Below are 19,066 nucleotides of genomic sequence, written 5' to 3' on the forward strand. Positions count from 1 at the left end.
TCATGGGCGCAAGGGTAATTTTGTGTCTCTTGGTATCTTAGGTAGCAGAAGCGATGATGGCTACAGCATCCAATTCTGGAATGAGCAAGTGAGTGGAGCACCCTGGTGCCTCTGAGGGGTTTGTTGTGGAAGAGGTTGGCATTGGTCAATGTGATATGGTCATCACTGTTTGTGGGGTGTGGTTGCTTTCTTATTTTTTTTCAGATGACAAAGTGGAACCTGTTGACTGCAGTAGCCAATGTGTTTTTTATCAGGGATGGATTCTGACCCCTGCCCGTCCGAAAGCTAAGTTGAGGGTCTGGAGGGAGGGGAACAAGGTTGGGAGGTGTTGTAAAGTTAGTGCAGGGACAGGGCTGTGCAGGAACAGGCCCCTTTGGGCAGGTAAAGGAAGCAGGTTACTCTTGCACAACACTGTGTATGCAAGGGAGGGCAGTTCCAGCCTACGTCTGTGGTGGTGTCGTTTGCGTAGTGTGTCTTCTCTGCCTTAGACCTTCCTCAGGTCTCAATGTCCTCTTTGCACTCAAGGAGGGCATTGTGCGTCTCGGGTGCCATCCCTAGCATCTCGAATAGCTTTACTCATCGTTACAGTGCCAGCTGGGAACTTCTTTGCTTGTGTTAGAAGTGTAAAGCATGGATAGGTCTTGCGTCTCGGAAGTTTATGCTCTGTCTGCTTTTGCAACGTTGTTCCAGGCTGGGACAGCACCTCTGATCTTGAGCGGTCTCTTTAGTCCTCTTTTCTGAGAGATCTTCCTGGCATCCCAAACTTCTTAGGCCTTTAGGAAAGGCATTGTGCGCACACTTCATGCGAGTTGCGGACAGGTCTTTTTGCACAGTTCATAGCATTTGACTTTTCTCAGGCTGCCACAGATTCTTACTTGTGGCCCCCTAGGTCTTCTTGCCCAATGGCAGCTCTGGTCCAGGAGTCGTGCTTTTTAGAGTTTTTTATGTCTCTGCATCACACTGTTGGTCTTGTCTGTGTGCAGTGTCTGTGCATGTTTGTCTGGGTTAGAGCTGCTCTACCTGGGGGCATAGCAGTGACAGCAAGCAAAAGAATAACAATGAGATCCTATGGCTAACGTGTAGATAACCCTAGACTTTATAGGCAAAGGTTGTAGAGTTCGTTTCCGAGCAAGTAGCCCTGTATGCAGTGGGCAAGGAGAGTTGTTTCTGTAGTGCTAGGCAGAGACACAGGGGATGACCAGATTGTTATTAACAGCAGGCTGTAGTTGGAATCTAGATGGTGTACGTGAGTGGAAACAAGACTTCTGGGACTGGTCAACTGTTGCTCTGAATCTGGGTGACTCGTTTAATGTTGCTTTCACAGACGCAGAGGGATGAGCGGTGTGCCAAAGGGCGACAGAGGACACGCAAGTAGAGTGCCATAAGAAGGTCAGTGTGTGGTGTTGGAGGGAAGATATGACTGGTGGCTGTATGACTAGCTTATAAGTTTTGGGTTCTCCGTTTTGAAGATGCAAAGCAGGGTCTTGGTAACAGAGGTGACTCGGGCAAGGTGGGCCATGACTCGTGGGCTGAAGTAGCAGTTGTTATTGTAGTGTGCATTGTTGGTGAAGTTCTAAGCATCGCTTGTTGTTTGTGTTTTTCAGGTGGGATGTGAGCTTCGAGGTGCCAACCTGCAAAATGGCAGGGGCAACACGGGTCAGCAGCCAAGGTAAAGGAGCAGAAAGTGGGAATCGGTGCGGACACACTTTGGTGTTGGGCGTTATCTCAGCATGTCCTCTTTGCTTTGATTTTATTGCAGGTGCCGCACATAGCCGCGGAGAGGTGGAGCAGCATGCTGACGAGAGGTCTGAGACGGTGAGGCTGCTGCTGACCAGGTCAGTGTGTAAGAGCAAAATATTGTGTGGCTCCTCAGTGAGGTGTGTCTGTTTTGATTTTGCAGGGACTGTGTGTGTGTGGGCGGCATTAGGCATTGGACCGCTGTTTGAGGTGACCTGGGGTGGCAGCGAGGAGGAGCGTGGGGTGGGCGACTTGTCACGGGCGCAAGCGGTAATTTTGTGTCTCTTGGTATCTTAGGTAGCAGAAGCGACGCTGGCCGCGGCGTCTGACTCTGGAACGAGCAGGTGAGTGGAGCAGGCCGGTGCTTCTGAGGAGGAGGTGGTTGCGGAAGGGGTTGGTGTTGGCCAGTGTGATGCTTACTGTCAGCCCTGTGTGTTGTCTGTGTTGTCGTCTTCTCGTTTTGCTTTTCAGATGGCAAAACGGAATCAGGCGACTGCAGGCGCATCCCAGTTAGCCAAGGTGCTTTTTGTCGAGGATGGAGTCAGACCCCTGGCCCCCTGAAAGCTAAGTTGAGGGACTGGGGGGAGGGGACCACGGTTGTGAATTGCAGGGAGTGCTTGTAAAGTTAGCGTAGGGGAGAGGGCTGTGCAGGAGCGGGCCCCTTTGGGCGTGTAAAGGGAAGGCAGGGGTTTCTCTTCAGCCCAATTGGGCAGGAGCGTTCCAGGCTGCGTCTGTGGTGCTGTGTCATTTTTGCCGTCTGTCTTCTGTGTCTTAGACCTTACCTGTATCTCAGCATCCTCATTGCTCTTTGTGCACATCAGGCACCACCCCTGGGGTCTCGAATGCCCCTACTCATCGGCGTGGTGCCAAGCGGGGGCTTCTCTTCTTGCCTTACAAGCGTAAAGCGTGGATCGGTCTCGTGGCGTGGAAGTTTCCGGTCGGTTCTCTTCTGCGGCGTCGTTCCAGGCTGTGTCAGCAGCTCTTCTCTCTGGCGGTCCATTTTCGTGGAGTGCGGGAGCTCTTCCCTGCATCCTTATGTTCTTAGGTCTTGAAGCCGGGCTTCTTGCACATGCGCCGTCTCTTTTGACTACTGTATCTTCGTGCCAGGGACCATGCTGTCTGACTCTGTTTTTCTGGGGCTGCCATGGAGGCGCCATGCTTTGGGCCGTCGCGGCCCTGTAGGTCTTCTTGTCTGGCGGTATCACCCGTCAGGGAGTCCTCCTTCTTGTGAAGGAGAGTTTTCTCTCTTCTTTGAAGCCCATTGTTTGTGGTCTTGTGTGTAGTGTCTGTCTGTGCCTGTGTGTGTTTTGGCTTGGAGCTGCTCTGCCCAGGGCAACCAGGGAGCCTGTAAATGGCAGGGCCAGGGTGGGTGAGCAGCCAAGGTAAAGGAGCAGGAGATTGGAACTGATGCAGGCAGGCTTTGGTTTTGGGCGGTATCTCAGCATGTGCTGTTTGCTTTGATTTTATTGCAGGTGCCGCACGTAGCCTCAGCGGGGCGAAGCGGCGTGCTGACAAGAGGTCTGAGAAGGTGAGGCGGTTGTGTGCCGGGTCAGTGTGTAAGAGCAAATTATAGTGCAGCAACTCAGTGAGGGGTGTCTCTCTTGGTTTTGCAGGGGCTGTGCGGGCCACCTGTGGCATCGGACAACTGTTTTGGGGTGAGCTGGGGTGGCAGCGAGGAGGAGCGTGGGGTGGGTGACTTGTCACGGGCGCAAGCGGTAATTTTGAGTCTCTTGGTATCTTAGGTAGCAGAAGCAATGCTGGCCGCAGCGTCTGCCTCTGGAATGAGCAGGTGAGCGGAGCAGCCCGGTGCTTCTGAGGAGCGGGTTGTTGTGGAAGAGGTTGGTCTTGGCCAATGTGATGCTTACTGTCAGCACTGTTTCTGGGTTTTTTCTTTTTCCAGTGAAGAAGCGCAACCTGTTGACTGCAGGAGCATCCCAGATACCCAATGCATTTTCGGTCGAGGATGGAGTCAGACCCCTGGCCCCGTGAAAGGTAAGTTGAGTTGCAGGGGCTGGAGAGGGTCTGGAGGGAGGGGAACAAGGTTGGGCGGTGTTGTAAAGTTAGTGTAGGGACAGGGCTGTGCAGGAACAGGCCCCTTTGGGCAGGTAAAGGAAGCAGGTTACTCTTGCACAACACTGTGTATGCAAGGGAGGGCAGTTCCAGCCTACGTCTGTGGTGGTGTCGTTTGCGTAGTGTGTCTTCTCTGCCTTAGACCTTCCTCAGGTCTCAATGTCCTCTTTGCACTCAAGGAGGGCATTGTGCGTCTCGGGTGCCATCCCTAGCATCTCGAATAGCTTTACTCATCGTTACAGTGCCAGCTGGGAACTTCTTTGCTTGTGTTAGAAGTGTAAAGCATGGATAGGTCTTGCGTCTCGGAAGTTTATGCTCTGTCTGCTTTTGCAACGTTGTTCCAGGCTGGGACAGCACCTCTGATCTTGAGCGGTCTCTTTAGTCATCTTTTCTGAGAGATCTTCCTGGCATCCCAAACTTCTTAGGCCTCTAGGAAAGGCATTGTGCGCACACTTCATGCGAGTTGCGGACAGGTCTTTTTGCACAGTTCATAGCATTTGACTTTTCTCAGGCTGCCGCAGATTCTTACTTGTGGCCCCCTAGGTCTTCTTGCCCAATGGCAGCTCTGGTCCAGGAGTCGTGCTTTTTAGAGTTTTTTATGTCTCTGCATCACACTGTTGGTCTTGTCTGTGTGCAGTGTCTGTGCATGTTTGTCTGGGTTAGAGCTGCTCTACCTGGGGGCATAGCAGTGACAGCAAGCAAAAGAATAACAATGAGATCCTATGGCTAACGTGTAGATAACCCTAGACTTTATAGGCAAAGGTTGTAGAGTTCGTTTCCGAGCAAGTAGCCCTGTATGCAGTGGGCAAGGAGAGTTGTTTCTGTAGTGCTAGGCAGAGACACAGGGGATGACCAGATTGTTATTAACAGCAGGCTGTAGTTGGAATCTAGATGGTGTACGTGAGTGGAAACAAGACTTCTGGGACTGGTCAACTGTTGCTCTGAATCTGGGTGACTCGTTTAATGTTGCTTTCACAGACGCAGAGGGATGAGCGGTGTGCCAAAGGGCGACAGAGGACACGCAAGTAGAGTGCCATAAGAAGGTCAGTGTGTGGTGTTGGAGGGAAGATATGACTGGTGGCTGTATGACTAGCTTATAAGTTTTGGGTTCTCCGTTTTGAAGATGCAAAGCAGGGTCTTGGTAACAGAGGTGACTCGGGCAAGGTGGGCCATGACTCGTGGGCTGAAGTAGCAGTTGTTATTGTAGTGTGCATTGTTGGTGAAGTTCTAAGCATCGCTTGTTGTTTGTGTTTTTCAGGTGGGATGTGAGCTTCGAGGTGCCAACCTGCAAAATGGCAGGGGCAACACGGGTCAGCAGCCAAGGTAAAGGAGCAGAAAGTGGGAATCGGTGCGGACACACTTTGGTGTTGGGCGTTATCTCAGCATGTCCTCTTTGCTTTGATTTTATTGCAGGTGCCGCACATAGCCGCGGAGAGGTGGAGCAGCATGCTGACGAGAGGTCTGAGACGGTGAGGCTGCTGCTGACCAGGTCAGTGTGTAAGAGCAAAATATTGTGTGGCTCCTCAGTGAGGTGTGTCTGTTTTGATTTTGCAGGGACTGTGTGTGTGTGGGCGGCATTAGGCATTGGACCGCTGTTTGAGGTGACCTGGGGTGGCAGCGAGGAGGAGCGTGGGGTGGGCGACTTGTCACGGGCGCAAGCGGTAATTTTGTGTCTCTTGGTATCTTAGGTAGCAGAAGCGACGCTGGCCGCGGCGTCTGCCTCTGGAACGAGCAGGTGAGTGGAGCAGGCCGGTGCTTCTGAGGAGGAGGTGGTTGCGGAAGGGGTTGGTGTTGGCCAGTGTGATGCTTACTGTCAGCCCTGTGTGTTGTCTGTGTTGTCGTCTTGTCGTTTTGCTTTTCAGATGGCAAAACGGAATCAGGCGACTGCAGGCGCATCCCAGTTAGCCAAGGTGCTTTTTGTCGAGGATGGAGTCAGACCCCTGGCCCCCTGAAAGCTAAGTTGAGGGACTGGGGGGAGGGGACCACGGTTGTGAATTGCAGGGAGTGCTTGTAAAGTTAGCGTAGGGGAGAGGGCTGTGCAGGAGCGGGCCCCTTTGGGCGTGTAAAGGGAAGGCAGGGGTTTCTCTTCAGCCCAATTGGGCAGGAGCGTTCCAGGCTGCGTCTGTGGTGCTGTGTCATTTTTGCCGTCTGTCTTCTGTGTCTTAGACCTTACCTGTATCTCAGCATCCTCATTGCTCTTTGTGCACATCAGGCACCACCCCTGGGGTCTCGAATGCCCCTACTCATCGGCGTGGTGCCAAGCGGGGGCTTCTCTTCTTGCCTTACAAGCGTAAAGCGTGGATCGGTCTCGTGGCGTGGAAGTTTCCGGTCGGTTCTCTTCTGCGGCGTCGTTCCAGGCTGTGTCAGCAGCTCTTCTCTCTGGCGGTCCATTTTCGTGGAGTGTGGGAGCTCTTCCCTGCATCCTTATGTTCTTAGGTCTTGAAGCCGGGCTTCTTGCACATGCGCCGTCTCTTTTGACTACTGTATCTTCGTGCCAGGGACCATGCTGTCTGACTCTGTTTTTCTGGGGCTGCCATGGAGGCGCCATGCTTTGGGCCGTCGCGGCCCTGTAGGTCTTCTTGTCCGGCGGTATCACCCGTCAGGGAGTCCTCCTTCTTGTGAAGGAGAGTTTTCGCTCTTCTTTGAAGCCCATTGTTTGTGGTCTTGTGTGTAGTGTCTGTCTGTGCCTGTGTGTGTGTTTTGGCTTGGAGCTGCTCTGCCCAGGGCAACCAGGGAACCTGTAAATGGCAGGGCCAGGGTGGGTGAGCAGCCAAGGTAAAGGAGCAGGAGATTGGAACTGATGCAGGCAGGCTTTGGTTTTGGGCGGTATCTCAGCATGTGCTGTTTGCTTTGATTTTATTGCAGGTGCCGCACGTAGCCTCAGCGGGGCGAAGCGGCGTGCTGACAAGAGGTCTGAGAAGGTGAGGCGGTTGTGTGCCGGGTCAGTGTGTAAGAGCAAATTATAGTGCAGCAACTCAGTGAGGGGTGTCTCTCTTGGTTTTGCAGGGGCTGTGCGGGCCACCTGTGGCATCGGACAACTGTTTTGGGGTGAGCTGGGGTGGCAGCGAGGAGGAGCGTGGGGTGGGTGACTTGTCACGGGCGCAAGCGGTAATTTTGAGTCTCTTGGTATCTTAGGTAGCAGAAGCAATGCTGGCCGCAGCGTCTGCCTCTGGAATGAGCAGGTGAGCGGAGCAGCCCGGTGCTTCTGAGGAGCGGGTTGTTGTGGAAGAGGTTGGTCTTGGCCAATGTGATGCTTACTGTCAGCACTGTTTCTGGGTTTTTTCTTTTTCCAGTGAAGAAGCGCAACCTGTTGACTGCAGGAGCATCCCAGATACCCAATGCATTTTCGGTCGAGGATGGAGTCAGACCCCTGGCCCCGTGAAAGGTAAGTTGAGTTGCAGGGGCTGGAGAGGGTCTGGAGGGAGGGGAACAAGGTTGGGCGGTGTTGTAAAGTTAGTGTAGGGACAGGGCTGTGCAGGAACAGGCCCCTTTGGGCAGGTAAAGGAAGCAGGTTACTCTTGCACAACACTGTGTATGCAAGGGAGGGCAGTTCCAGCCTACGTCTGTGGTGGTGTCGTTTGCGTAGTGTGTCTTCTCTGCCTTAGACCTTCCTCAGGTCTCAATGTCCTCTTTGCACTCAAGGAGGGCATTGTGCGTCTCGGGTGCCATCCCTAGCATCTCGAATAGCTTTACTCATCGTTACAGTGCCAGCTGGGAACTTCTTTGCTTGTGTTAGAAGTGTAAAGCATGGATAGGTCTTGCGTCTCGGAAGTTTATGCTCTGTCTGCTTTTGCAACGTTGTTCCAGGCTGGGACAGCACCTCTGATCTTGAGCGGTCTCTTTAGTCCTCTTTTCTGAGAGATCTTCCTGGCATCCCAAACTTCTTAGGCCTCTAGGAAAGGCATTGTGCGCACACTTCATGCGAGTTGCGGACAGGTCTTTTTGCACAGTTCATAGCATTTGACTTTTCTCAGGCTGCCACAGATTCTTACTTGTGGCCCCCTAGGTCTTCTTGCCCAATGGCAGCTCTGGTCCAGGAGTCGTGCTTTTTAGAGTTTTTTATGTCTCTGCATCACACTGTTGGTCTTGTCTGTGTGCAGTGTCTGTGCATGTTTGTCTGGGTTAGAGCTGCTCTACCTGGGGGCATAGCAGTGACAGCAAGCAAAAGAATAACAATGAGATCCTATGGCTAACGTGTAGATAACCCTAGACTTTATAGGCAAAGGTTGTAGAGTTCGTTTCCGAGCAAGTAGCCCTGTATGCAGTGGGCAAGGAGAGTTGTTTCTGTAGTGCTAGGCAGAGACACAGGGGATGACCAGATTGTTATTAACAGCAGGCTGTAGTTGGAATCTAGATGGTGTACGTGAGTGGAAACAAGACTTCTGGGACTGGTCAACTGTTGCTCTGAATCTGGGTGACTCGTTTAATGTTGCTTTCACAGACGCAGAGGGATGAGCGGTGTGCCAAAGGGCGACAGAGGACACGCAAGTAGAGTGCCATAAGAAGGTCAGTGTGTGGTGTTGGAGGGAAGATATGACTGGTGGCTGTATGACTAGCTTATAAGTTTTGGGTTCTCCGTTTTGAAGATGCAAAGCAGGGTCTTGGTAACAGAGGTGACTCGGGCAAGGTGGGCCATGACTCGTGGGCTGAAGTAGCAGTTGTTATTGTAGTGTGCATTGTTGGTGAAGTTCTAAGCATCGCTTGTTGTTTGTGTTTTTCAGGTGGGATGTGAGCTTCGAGGTGCCAACCTGCAAAATGGCAGGGGCAACACGGGTCAGCAGCCAAGGTAAAGGAGCAGAAAGTGGGAATCGGTGCGGACACACTTTGGTGTTGGGCGTTATCTCAGCATGTCCTCTTTGCTTTGATTTTATTGCAGGTGCCGCACATAGCCGCGGAGAGGTGGAGCAGCATGCTGACGAGAGGTCTGAGACGGTGAGGCTGCTGCTGACCAGGTCAGTGTGTAAGAGCAAAATATTGTGTGGCTCCTCAGTGAGGTGTGTCTGTTTTGATTTTGCCGGGACTGTGTGTGTGTGGGCGGCATTAGGCATTGGACCGCTGTTTGAGGTGACCTGGGGTGGCAGCGAGGAGGAGCGTGGGGTGGGCGACTTGTCACGGGCGCAAGCGGTAATTTTGTGTCTCTTGGTATCTTAGGTAGCAGAAGCAACGCTGGCCGCGGCGTCTGACTCTGGAACGAGCAGGTGAGTGGAGCAGGCCGGTGCTTCTGAGGAGGAGGTGGTTGCGGAAGGGGTTGGTGTTGGCCAGTGTGATGCTTACTGTCAGCCCTGTGTGTTGTCTGTGTTGTCGTCTTGTCGTTTTGCTTTTCAGATGGCAAAACGGAAGCAGGCGACTGCAGGCGCATCCCAGTTAGCCAAGGTGCTTTTTGTCGAGGATGGAGTCAGACCCCTGGCCCCCTGAAAGCTAAGTTGAGGGACTGGGGGGAGGGGACCACGGTTGTGAATTGCAGGGAGTGCTTGTAAAGTTAGCGTAGGGGAGAGGGCTGTGCAGGAGCGGGCCCCTTTGGGCGTGTAAAGGGAAGGAAGGGGTTTCTCTTCAGCCCAATTGGGCAGGAGCGTTCCAGGCTGCGTCTGTGGTGCTGTGTCATTTTTGCCGTCTGTCTTCTGTGTCTTAGACCTTACCTGTATCTCAGCATCTTCATTGCTCTTTGTGCACATCAGGCACCACCCCTGGGGTCTCGAATGCCCCTACTCATCGGCGTGGTGCCAAGCGGGGGCTTCTCTTCTTGCCTTACAAGCGTAAAGCGTGGATCGGTCTCGTGGCGTGGAAGTTTCCGGTCGGTTCTCTTCTGCGGCGTCGTTCCAGGCTGTGTCAGCAGCTCTTCTCTCTGGCGGTCCATTTTCGTGGAGTGCGGGAGCTCTTCCCTGCATCCTTATGTTCTTAGGTCTTGAAGCCGGGCTTCTTGCACATGCGCCGTCTCTTTTGACTACTGTATCTTCGTGCCAGGGACCATGCTGTCTGACTCTGTTTTTCTGGGGCTGCCATGGAGGCGCCATGCTTTGGGCCGTCGCGGCCCTGTAGGTCTTCTTGTCCGGCGGTATCACCCGTCAGGGAGTCCTCCTTCTTGTGAAGGAGAGTTTTCTCTCTTCTTTGAAGCCCATTGTTTGTGGTCTTGTGTGTAGTGTCTGTCTGTGCCTGTGTGTGTTTTGGCTTGGAGCTGCTCTGCCCAGGGCAACCAGGGAACCTGTAAATGGCAGGGCCGGGGTGGGTGAGCAGCCAAGGTAAAGGAGCAGGAGATTGGAACTGATGCAGGCAGGCTTTGGTTTTGGGCGGTATCTCAGCATGTGCTGTTTGCTTTGATTTTATTGCAGGTGCCGCACGTAGCCTCAGCGGGGCGAAGCGGCGTGCTGACAAGAGGTCTGAGAAGGTGAGGCGGTTGTGTGCCGGGTCAGTGTGTAAGAGCAAATTATAGTGCAGCAACTCAGTGAGGGGTGTCTCTCTTGGTTTTGCAGGGGCTGTGCGGGCCACCTGTGGCATCGGACAACTGTTTTGGGGTGAGCTGGGGTGGCAGCGAGGAGGAGCGTGGGGTGGGTGACTTGTCACGGGCGCAAGCGGTAATTTTGAGTCTCTTGGTATCTTAGGTAGCAGAAGCAATGCTGGCCGCAGCGTCTGCCTCTGGAATGAGCAGGTGAGCGGAGCAGCCCGGTGCTTCTGAGGAGCGGGTTGTTGTGGAAGAGGTTGGTCTTGGCCAATGTGATGCTTACTGTCAGCACTGTTTCTGGGTTTTTTCTTTTTCCAGTGAAGAAGCGCAACCTGTTGACTGCAGGAGCATCCCAGATACCCAATGCATTTTCGGTCGAGGATGGAGTCAGACCCCTGGCCCCGTGAAAGGTAAGTTGAGTTGCAGGGGCTGGAGAGGGTCTGGAGGGAGGGGAACAAGGTTGGGCGGTGTTGTAAAGTTAGTGTAGGGACAGGGCTGTGCAGGAACAGGCCCCTTTGGGCAGGTAAAGGAAGCAGGTTACTCTTGCACAACACTGTGTATGCAAGGGAGGGCAGTTCCAGCCTACGTCTGTGGTGGTGTCGTTTGCGTAGTGTGTCTTCTCTGCCTTAGACCTTCCTCAGGTCTCAATGTCCTCTTTGCACTCAAGGAGGGCATTGTGCGTCTCGGGTGCCATCCCTAGCATCTCGAATAGCTTTACTCATCGTTACAGTGCCAGCTGGGAACTTCTTTGCTTGTGTTAGAAGTGTAAAGCATGGATAGGTCTTGCGTCTCGGAAGTTTATGCTCTGTCTGCTTTTGCAACGTTGTTCCAGGCTGGGACAGCACCTCTGATCTTGAGCGGTCTCTTTAGTCATCTTTTCTGAGAGATCTTCCTGGCATCCCAAACTTCTTAGGCCTCTAGGAAAGGCATTGTGCGCACACTTCATGCGAGTTGCGGACAGGTCTTTTTGCACAGTTCATAGCATTTGACTTTTCTCAGGCTGCCACAGATTCTTACTTGTGGCCCCCTAGGTCTTCTTGCCCAATGGCAGCTCTGGTCCAGGAGTCGTGCTTTTTAGAGTTTTTTATGTCTCTGCATCACACTGTTGGTCTTGTCTGTGTGCAGTGTCTGTGCATGTTTGTCTGGGTTAGAGCTGCTCTACCTGGGGGCATAGCAGTGACAGCAAGCAAAAGAATAACAATGAGATCCTATGGCTAACGTGTAGATAACCCTAGACTTTATAGGCAAAGGTTGTAGAGTTCGTTTCCGAGCAAGTAGCCCTGTATGCAGTGGGCAAGGAGAGTTGTTTCTGTAGTGCTAGGCAGAGACACAGGGGATGACCAGATTGTTATTAACAGCAGGCTGTAGTTGGAATCTAGATGGTGTACGTGAGTGGAAACAAGACTTCTGGGACTGGTCAACTGTTGCTCTGAATCTGGGTGACTCGTTTAATGTTGCTTTCACAGACGCAGAGGGATGAGCGGTGTGCCAAAGGGCGACAGAGGACACGCAAGTAGAGTGCCATAAGAAGGTCAGTGTGTGGTGTTGGAGGGAAGATATGACTGGTGGCTGTATGACTAGCTTATAAGTTTTGGGTTCTCCGTTTTGAAGATGCAAAGCAGGGTCTTGGTAACAGAGGTGACTCGGGCAAGGTGGGCCATGACTCGTGGGCTGAAGTAGCAGTTGTTATTGTAGTGTGCATTGTTGGTGAAGTTCTAAGCATCGCTTGTTGTTTGTGTTTTTCAGGTGGGATGTGAGCTTCGAGGTGCCAACCTGCAAAATGGCAGGGGCAACACGGGTCAGCAGCCAAGGTAAAGGAGCAGAAAGTGGGAATCGGTGCGGACACACTTTGGTGTTGGGCGTTATCTCAGCATGTCCTCTTTGCTTTGATTTTATTGCAGGTGCCGCACATAGCCGCGGAGAGGTGGAGCAGCATGCTGACGAGAGGTCTGAGACGGTGAGGCTGCTGCTGACCAGGTCAGTGTGTAAGAGCAAAATATTGTGTGGCTCCTCAGTGAGGTGTGTCTGTTTTGATTTTGCCGGGACTGTGTGTGTGTGGGCGGCATTAGGCATTGGACCGCTGTTTGAGGTGACCTGGGGTGGCAGCGAGGAGGAGCGTGGGGTGGGCGACTTGTCACGGGCGCAAGCGGTAATTTTGTGTCTCTTGGTATCTTAGGTAGCAGAAGCGACGCTGGCCGCGGCGTCTGACTCTGGAACGAGCAGGTGAGTGGAGCAGGCCGGTGCTTCTGAGGAGGAGGTGGTTGCGGAAGGGGTTGGTGTTGGCCAGTGTGATGCTTACTGTCAGCCCTGTGTGTTGTCTGTGTTGTCGTCTTGTCGTTTTGCTTTTCAGATGGCAAAACGGAAGCAGGCGACTGCAGGCGCATCCCAGTTAGCCAAGGTGCTTTTTGTCGAGGATGGAGTCAGACCCCTGGCCCCCTGAAAGCTAAGTTGAGGGACTGGGGGGAGGGGACCACGGTTGTGAATTGCAGGGAGTGCTTGTAAAGTTAGCGTAGGGGAGAGGGCTGTGCAGGAGCGGGCCCCTTTGGGCGTGTAAAGGGAAGGAAGGGGTTTCTCTTCAGCCCAATTGGGCAGGAGCGTTCCAGGCTGCGTCTGTGGTGCTGTGTCATTTTTGCCGTCTGTCTTCTGTGTCTTAGACCTTACCTGTATCTCAGCATCCTCATTGCTCTTTGTGCACATCAGGCACCACCCCTGGGGTCTCGAATGCCCCTACTCATCGGCGTGGTGCCAAGCGGGGGCTTCTCTTCTTGCCTTACAAGCGTAAAGCGTGGATCGGTCTCGTGGCGTGGAAGTTTCCGGTCGGTTCTCTTCTGCGGCGTCGTTCCAGGCTGTGTCAGCAGCTCTTCTCTCTGGCGGTCCATTTTCGTGGAGTGCGGGAGCTCTTCCCTGCATCCTTATGTTCTTAGGTCTTGAAGCCGGGCTTCTTGCACATGCGCCGTCTCTTTTGACTACTGTATCTTCGTGCCAGGGACCATGCTGTCTGACTCTGTTTTTCTGGGGCTGCCATGGAGGCGCCATGCTTTGGGCCGTCGCGGCCCTGTAGGTCTTCTTGTCCGGCGGTATCACCCGTCAGGGAGTCCTCCTTCTTGTGAAGGAGAGTTTTCTCTCTTCTTTGAAGCCCATTGTTTGTGGTCTTGTGTGTAGTGTCTGTCTGTGCCTGTGTGTGTTTTGGCTTGGAGCTGCTCTGCCCAGGGCAACCAGGGAACCTGTAAATGGCAGGGCCAGGGTGGGTGAGCAGCCAAGGTAAAGGAGCAGGAGATTGGAACTGATGCAGGCAGGCTTTGGTTTTGGGCGGTATCTCAGCATGTGCTGTTTGCTTTGATTTTATTGCAGGTGCCGCACGTAGCCTCAGCGGGGCGAAGCGGCGTGCTGACAAGAGGTCTGAGAAGGTGAGGCGGTTGTGTGCCGGGTCAGTGTGTGAGAGCAAATTATAGTGCAGCAACTCAGTGAGGGGTGTCTCTCTTGGTTTTGCAGGGGCTGTGCGGGCCACCTGTGGCATCGGACAACTGTTTTGGGGTGAGCTGGGGTGGCAGCGAGGAGGAGCGTGGGGTGGGTGACTTGTCACGGGCGCAAGCGGTAATTTTGAGTCTCTTGGTATCTTAGGTAGCAGAAGCAATGCTGGCCGCAGCGTCTGCCTCTGGAATGAGCAGGTGAGCGGAGCAGCCCGGTGCTTCTGAGGAGCGGGTTGTTGTGGAAGAGGTTGGTCTTGGCCAATGTGATGCTTACTGTCAGCACTGTTTCTGGGTTTTTTCTTTTTCCAGTGAAGAAGCGCAACCTGTTGACTGCAGGAGCATCCCAGATACCCAATGCATTTTCGGTCGAGGATGGAGTCAGACCCCTGGCCCCGTGAAAGGTAAGTTGAGTTGCAGGGGCTGGAGAGGGTCTGGAGGGAGGGGAACAAGGTTGGGCGGTGTTGTAAAGTTAGTGTAGGGACAGGGCTGTGCAGGAACAGGCCCCTTTGGGCAGGTAAAGGAAGCAGGTTACTCTTGCACAACACTGTGTATGCAAGGGAGGGCAGTTCCAGCCTACGTCTGTGGTGGTGTCGTTTGCGTAGTGTGTCTTCTCTGCCTTAGACCTTCCTCAGGTCTCAATGTCCTCTTTGCACTCAAGGAGGGCATTGTGCGTCTCGGGTGCCATCCCTAGCATCTCGAATAGCTTTACTCATCGTTACAGTGCCAGCTGGGAACTTCTTTGCTTGTGTTAGAAGTGTAAAGCATGGATAGGTCTTGCGTCTCGGAAGTTTATGCTCTGTCTGCTTTTGCAACGTTGTTCCAGGCTGGGACAGCACCTCTGATCTTGAGCGGTCTCTTTAGTCATCTTTTCTGAGAGATCTTCCTGGCATCCCAAACTTCTTAGGCCTCTAGGAAAGGCATTGTGCGCACACTTCATGCGAGTTGCGGACAGGTCTTTTTGCACAGTTCATAGCATTTGACTTTTCTCAGGCTGCCACAGATTCTTACTTGTGGCCCCCTAGGTCTTCTTGCCCAATGGCAGCTCTGGTCCAGGAGTCGTGCTTTTTAGAGTTTTTTATGTCTCTGCATCACACTGTTGGTCTTGTCTGTGTGCAGTGTCTGTGCATGTTTGTCTGGGTTAGAGCTGCTCTACCTGGGGGCATAGCAGTGACAGCAAGCAAAAGAATAACAATGAGATCCTATGGCTAACGTGTAGATAACCCTAGACTTTATAGGCAAAGGTTGTAGAGTTCGTTTCCGAGCAAGTAGCCCTGTATGCAGTGGGCAAGGAGAGTTGTTTCTGTAGTGCTAGGCAGAGACACAGGGGATGACCAGATTGTTATTAACAGCAGGCTGTAGTTGGAATCTAGATGGTGTACGTGAGTGGAAACAAGACTTCTGGGACTGGTCAACTGTTGCTCTGAATCTGGGTGACTCGTTTAATGTTGCTTTCACAGACGCAGAGGGATGAGCGGTGTGCCAAAGGGCGACAGAGGACACGCAAGTAGAGTGCCATAAGAAGGTCAGTGTGTGGTGTTGGAGGGAAGATATGACTGGTGGCTGTATGACTAGCTTATAAGTTTTGGGTTCTCCGTTTTGAAGATGCAAAGCAGGGTCTTGGTAACAGAGGTGACTCGGGCAAGGTGGGCCATGACTCGTGGGCTGAAGTAGCAGTTGTTATTGTAGTGTGCATTGTTGGTGAAGTTCTAAGCATCGCTTGTTGTTTGTGTTTTTCAGGTGGGATGTGAGCTTCGAGGTGCCAACCTGCAAAATGGCAGGGGCAACACGGGTCAGCAGCCAAGGTAAAGGAGCAGAAAGTGGGAATCGGTGCGGACACACTTTGGTGTTGGGCGTTATCTCAGCATGTCCTCTTTGCTTTGATTTTATTGCAGGTGCCGCACATAGCCGCGGAGAGGTGGAGCAGCATGCTGACGAGAGGTCTGAGACGGTGAGGCTGCTGCTGGCCAGGTCAGTGTGTAAGAGCAAAATATTGTGTGGCTCCTCAGTGAGGTGTGTCTGTTTTGATTTTGCAGGGACTGTGTGTGTGTGGGCGGCATTAGGCATTGGACCGCTGTTTGAGGTGACCTGGGGTGGCAGCGAGGAGGAGCGTGGGGTGGGCGACTTGTCACGGGCGCAAGCGGTAATTTTGTGTCTCTTGGTATCTTAGGTAGCAGAAGCAACGCTGGCCGCGGCGTCTGACTCTGGAACGAGCAGGTGAGTGGAGCAGGCCGGTGCTTCTGAGGAGGAGGTGGTTGCGGAAGGGGTTGGTGTTGGCCAGTGTGATGCTTACTGTCAGCCCTGTGTGTTGTCTGTGTTGTCGTCTTGTCGTTTTGCTTTTCAGATGGCAAAACGGAAGCAGGCGACTGCAGGCGCATCCCAGTTAGCCAAGGTGCTTTTTGTCGAGGATGGAGTCAGACCCCTGGCCCCCTGAAAGCTAAGTTGAGGGACTGGGGGGAGGGGACCACGGTTGTGAATTGCAGGGAGTGCTTGTAAAGTTAGCGTAGGGGAGAGGGCTGTGCAGGAGCGGGCCCCTTTGGGCGTGTAAAGGGAAGGAAGGGGTTTCTCTTCAGCCCAATTGGGCAGGAGCGTTCCAGGCTGCGTCTGTGGTGCTGTGTCATTTTTGCCGTCTGTCTTCTGTGTCTTAGACCTTACCTGTATCTCAGCATCCTCATTGCTCTTTGTGCACATCAGGCACCACCCCTGGGGTCTCGAATGCCCCTACTCATCGGCGTGGTGCCAAGCGGGGGCTTCTCTTCTTGCCTTACAAGCGTAAAGCGTGGATCGGTCTCGTGGCGTGGAAGTTTCCGGTCGGTTCTCTTCTGCGGCGTCGTTCCAGGCTGTGTCAGCAGCTCTTCTCTCTGGCGGTCCATTTTCGTGGAGTGTGGGAGCTCTTCCCTGCATCCTTATGTTCTTAGGTCTTGAAGCCGGGCTTCTTGCACATGCGCCGTCTCTTTTGACTACTGTATCTTCGTGCCAGGGACCATGCTGTCTGACTCTGTTTTTCTGGGGCTGCCATGGAGGCGCCATGCTTTGGGCCGTCGCGGCCCTGTAGGTCTTCTTGTCCGGCGGTATCACCCGTCAGGGAGTCCTCCTTCTTGTGAAGGAGAGTTTTCGCTCTTCTTTGAAGCCCATTGTTTGTGGTCTTGTGTGTAGTGTCTGTCTGTGCCTGTGTGTGTGTTTTGGCTTGGAGCTGCTCTGCCCAGGGCAACCAGGGAACCTGTAAATGGCAGGGCCAGGGTGGGTGAGCAGCCAAGGTAAAGGAGCAGGAGATTGGAACTGATGCAGGCAGGCTTTGGTTTTGGGCGGTATCTCAGCATGTGCTGTTTGCTTTGATTTTATTGCAGGTGCCGCACGTAGCCTCAGCGGGGCGAAGCGGCGTGCTGACAAGAGGTCTGAGAAGGTGAGGCGGTTGTGTGCCGGGTCAGTGTGTAAGAGCAAATTATAGTGCAGCAACTCAGTGAGGGGTGTCTCTCTTGGTTTTGCAGGGGCTGTGCGGGCCACCTGTGGCATCGGACAACTGTTTTGGGGTGAGCTGGGGTGGCAGCGAGGAGGAGCGTGGGGTGGGTGACTTGTCACGGGCGCAAGCGGTAATTTTGAGTCTCTTGGTATCTTAGGTAGCAGAAGCAATGCTGGCCGCAGCGTCTGCCTCTGGAATGAGCAGGTGAGCGGAGCAGCCCGGTGCTTCTGAGGAGCGGGTTGTTGTGGAAGAGGTTGGTCTTGGCCAATGTGATGCTTACTGTCAGCACTGTTTCTGGGTTTTTTCTTTTTCCAGTGAAGAAGCGCAACCTGTTGACTGCAGGAGCATCCCAGATACCCAATGCATTTTCGGTCGAGGATGGAGTCAGACCCCTGGCCCCGTGAAAGGTAAGTTGAGTTGCAGGGGCTGGAGAGGGTCTGGAGGGAGGGGAACAAGGTTGGGCGGTGTTGTAAAGTTAGTGTAGGGACAGGGCTGTGCAGGAACAGGCCCCTTTGGGCAGGTAAAGGAAGCAGGTTACTCTTGCACAACACTGTGTATGCAAGGGAGGGCAGTTCCAGCCTACGTCTGTGGTGGTGTCGTTTGCGTAGTGTGTCTTCTCTGCCTTAGACCTTCCTCAGGTCTCAATGTCCTCTTTGCACTCAAGGAGGGCATTGTGCGTCTCGGGTGCCATCCCTAGCATCTCGAATAGCTTTACTCATCGTTACAGTGCCAGCTGGGAACTTCTTTGCTTGTGTTAGAAGTGTAAAGCATGGATAGGTCTTGCGTCTCGGAAGTTTATGCTCTGTCTGCTTTTGCAACGTTGTTCCAGGCTGGGACAGCACCTCTGATCTTGAGCGGTCTCTTTAGTCCTCTTTTCTGAGAGATCTTCCTGGCATCCCAAACTTCTTAGGCCTCTAGGAAAGGCATTGTGCGCACACTTCATGCGAGTTGCGGACAGGTCTTTTTGCACAGTTCATAGCATTTGACTTTTCTCAGGCTGCCACAGATTCTTACTTGTGGCCCCCTAGGTCTTCTTGCCCAATGGCAGCTCTGGTCCAGGAGTCGTGCTTTTTAGAGTTTTTTATGTCTCTGCATCACACTGTTGGTCTTGTCTGTGTGCAGTGTCTGTGCATGTTTGTCTGGGTTAGAGCTGCTCTACCTGGGGGCATAGCAGTGACAGCAAGCAAAAGAATAACAATGAGATCCTATGGCTAACGTGTAGATAACCCTAGACTTTATAGGCAAAGGTTGTAGAGTTCGTTTCCGAGCAAGTAGCCCTGTATGCAGTGGGCAAGGAGAGTTGTTTCTGTAGTGCTAGGCAGAGACACAGGGGATGACCAGATTGTTATTAACAGCAGGCTGTAGTTGGAATCTAGATGGTGTACGTGAGTGGAAACAAGACTTCTGGGACTGGTCAACTGTTGCTCTGAATCTGGGTGACTCGTTTAATGTTGCTTTCACAGACGCAGAGGGATGAGCGGTGTGCCAAAGGGCGACAGAGGACACGCAAGTAGAGTGCCATAAGAAGGTCAGTGTGTGGTGTTGGAGGGAAGATATGACTGGTGGCTGTATGACTAGCTTATAAGTTTTGGGTTCTCCGTTTTGAAGATGCAAAGCAGGGTCTTGGTAACAGAGGTGACTCGGGCAAGGTGGGCCATGACTCGTGGGCTGAAGTAGCAGTTGTTATTGTAGTGTGCATTGTTGGTGAAGTTCTAAGCATCGCTTGTTGTTTGTGTTTTTCAGGTGGGATGTGAGCTTCGAGGTGCCAACCTGCAAAATGGCAGGGGCAACACGGGTCAGCAGCCAAGGTAAAGGAGCAGAAAGTGGGAATCGGTGCGGACACACTTTGGTGTTGGGCGTTATCTCAGCATGTCCTCTTTGCTTTGATTTTATTGC

The 19,066-nt window shown here is 53.0% G+C and overlaps 3 long non-coding RNA genes across 3 annotated transcripts; all 3 read left to right on the forward strand.

Moving 5' to 3' along the window:
• Positions 1 to 5,218: 5,218 nt before the first annotated feature.
• Positions 5,219 to 5,880, forward strand: LOC142363383 (uncharacterized). Its single transcript, XR_012765707.1, has 4 exons — positions 5,219 to 5,276; positions 5,362 to 5,408; positions 5,496 to 5,542; positions 5,670 to 5,880. It is a non-coding gene; the product is annotated as an uncharacterized LOC142363383 (long non-coding RNA).
• A 2,807-nt stretch (positions 5,881 to 8,687) lies between these two features.
• On the forward strand, positions 8,688 to 9,407 carry LOC142363393 (uncharacterized). The gene is made up of 3 exons (XR_012765720.1): positions 8,688 to 8,759; positions 8,959 to 9,005; positions 9,133 to 9,407. It is a non-coding gene; the product is annotated as an uncharacterized LOC142363393 (long non-coding RNA).
• A 598-nt stretch (positions 9,408 to 10,005) lies between these two features.
• Positions 10,006 to 11,776, forward strand: LOC142363371 (uncharacterized). The gene is made up of 5 exons (XR_012765689.1): positions 10,006 to 10,189; positions 10,275 to 10,316; positions 10,404 to 10,450; positions 10,562 to 10,653; positions 11,710 to 11,776. It is a non-coding gene; the product is annotated as an uncharacterized LOC142363371 (long non-coding RNA).
• The last annotated feature ends 7,290 nt before the right edge of the window (positions 11,777 to 19,066 follow it).

Source organism: Opisthocomus hoazin, chromosome 16, assembly GCF_030867145.1.
Source record: "Opisthocomus hoazin isolate bOpiHoa1 chromosome 16, bOpiHoa1.hap1, whole genome shotgun sequence".
Lineage (NCBI taxonomy): Eukaryota > Metazoa > Chordata > Aves > Opisthocomiformes > Opisthocomidae > Opisthocomus > Opisthocomus hoazin.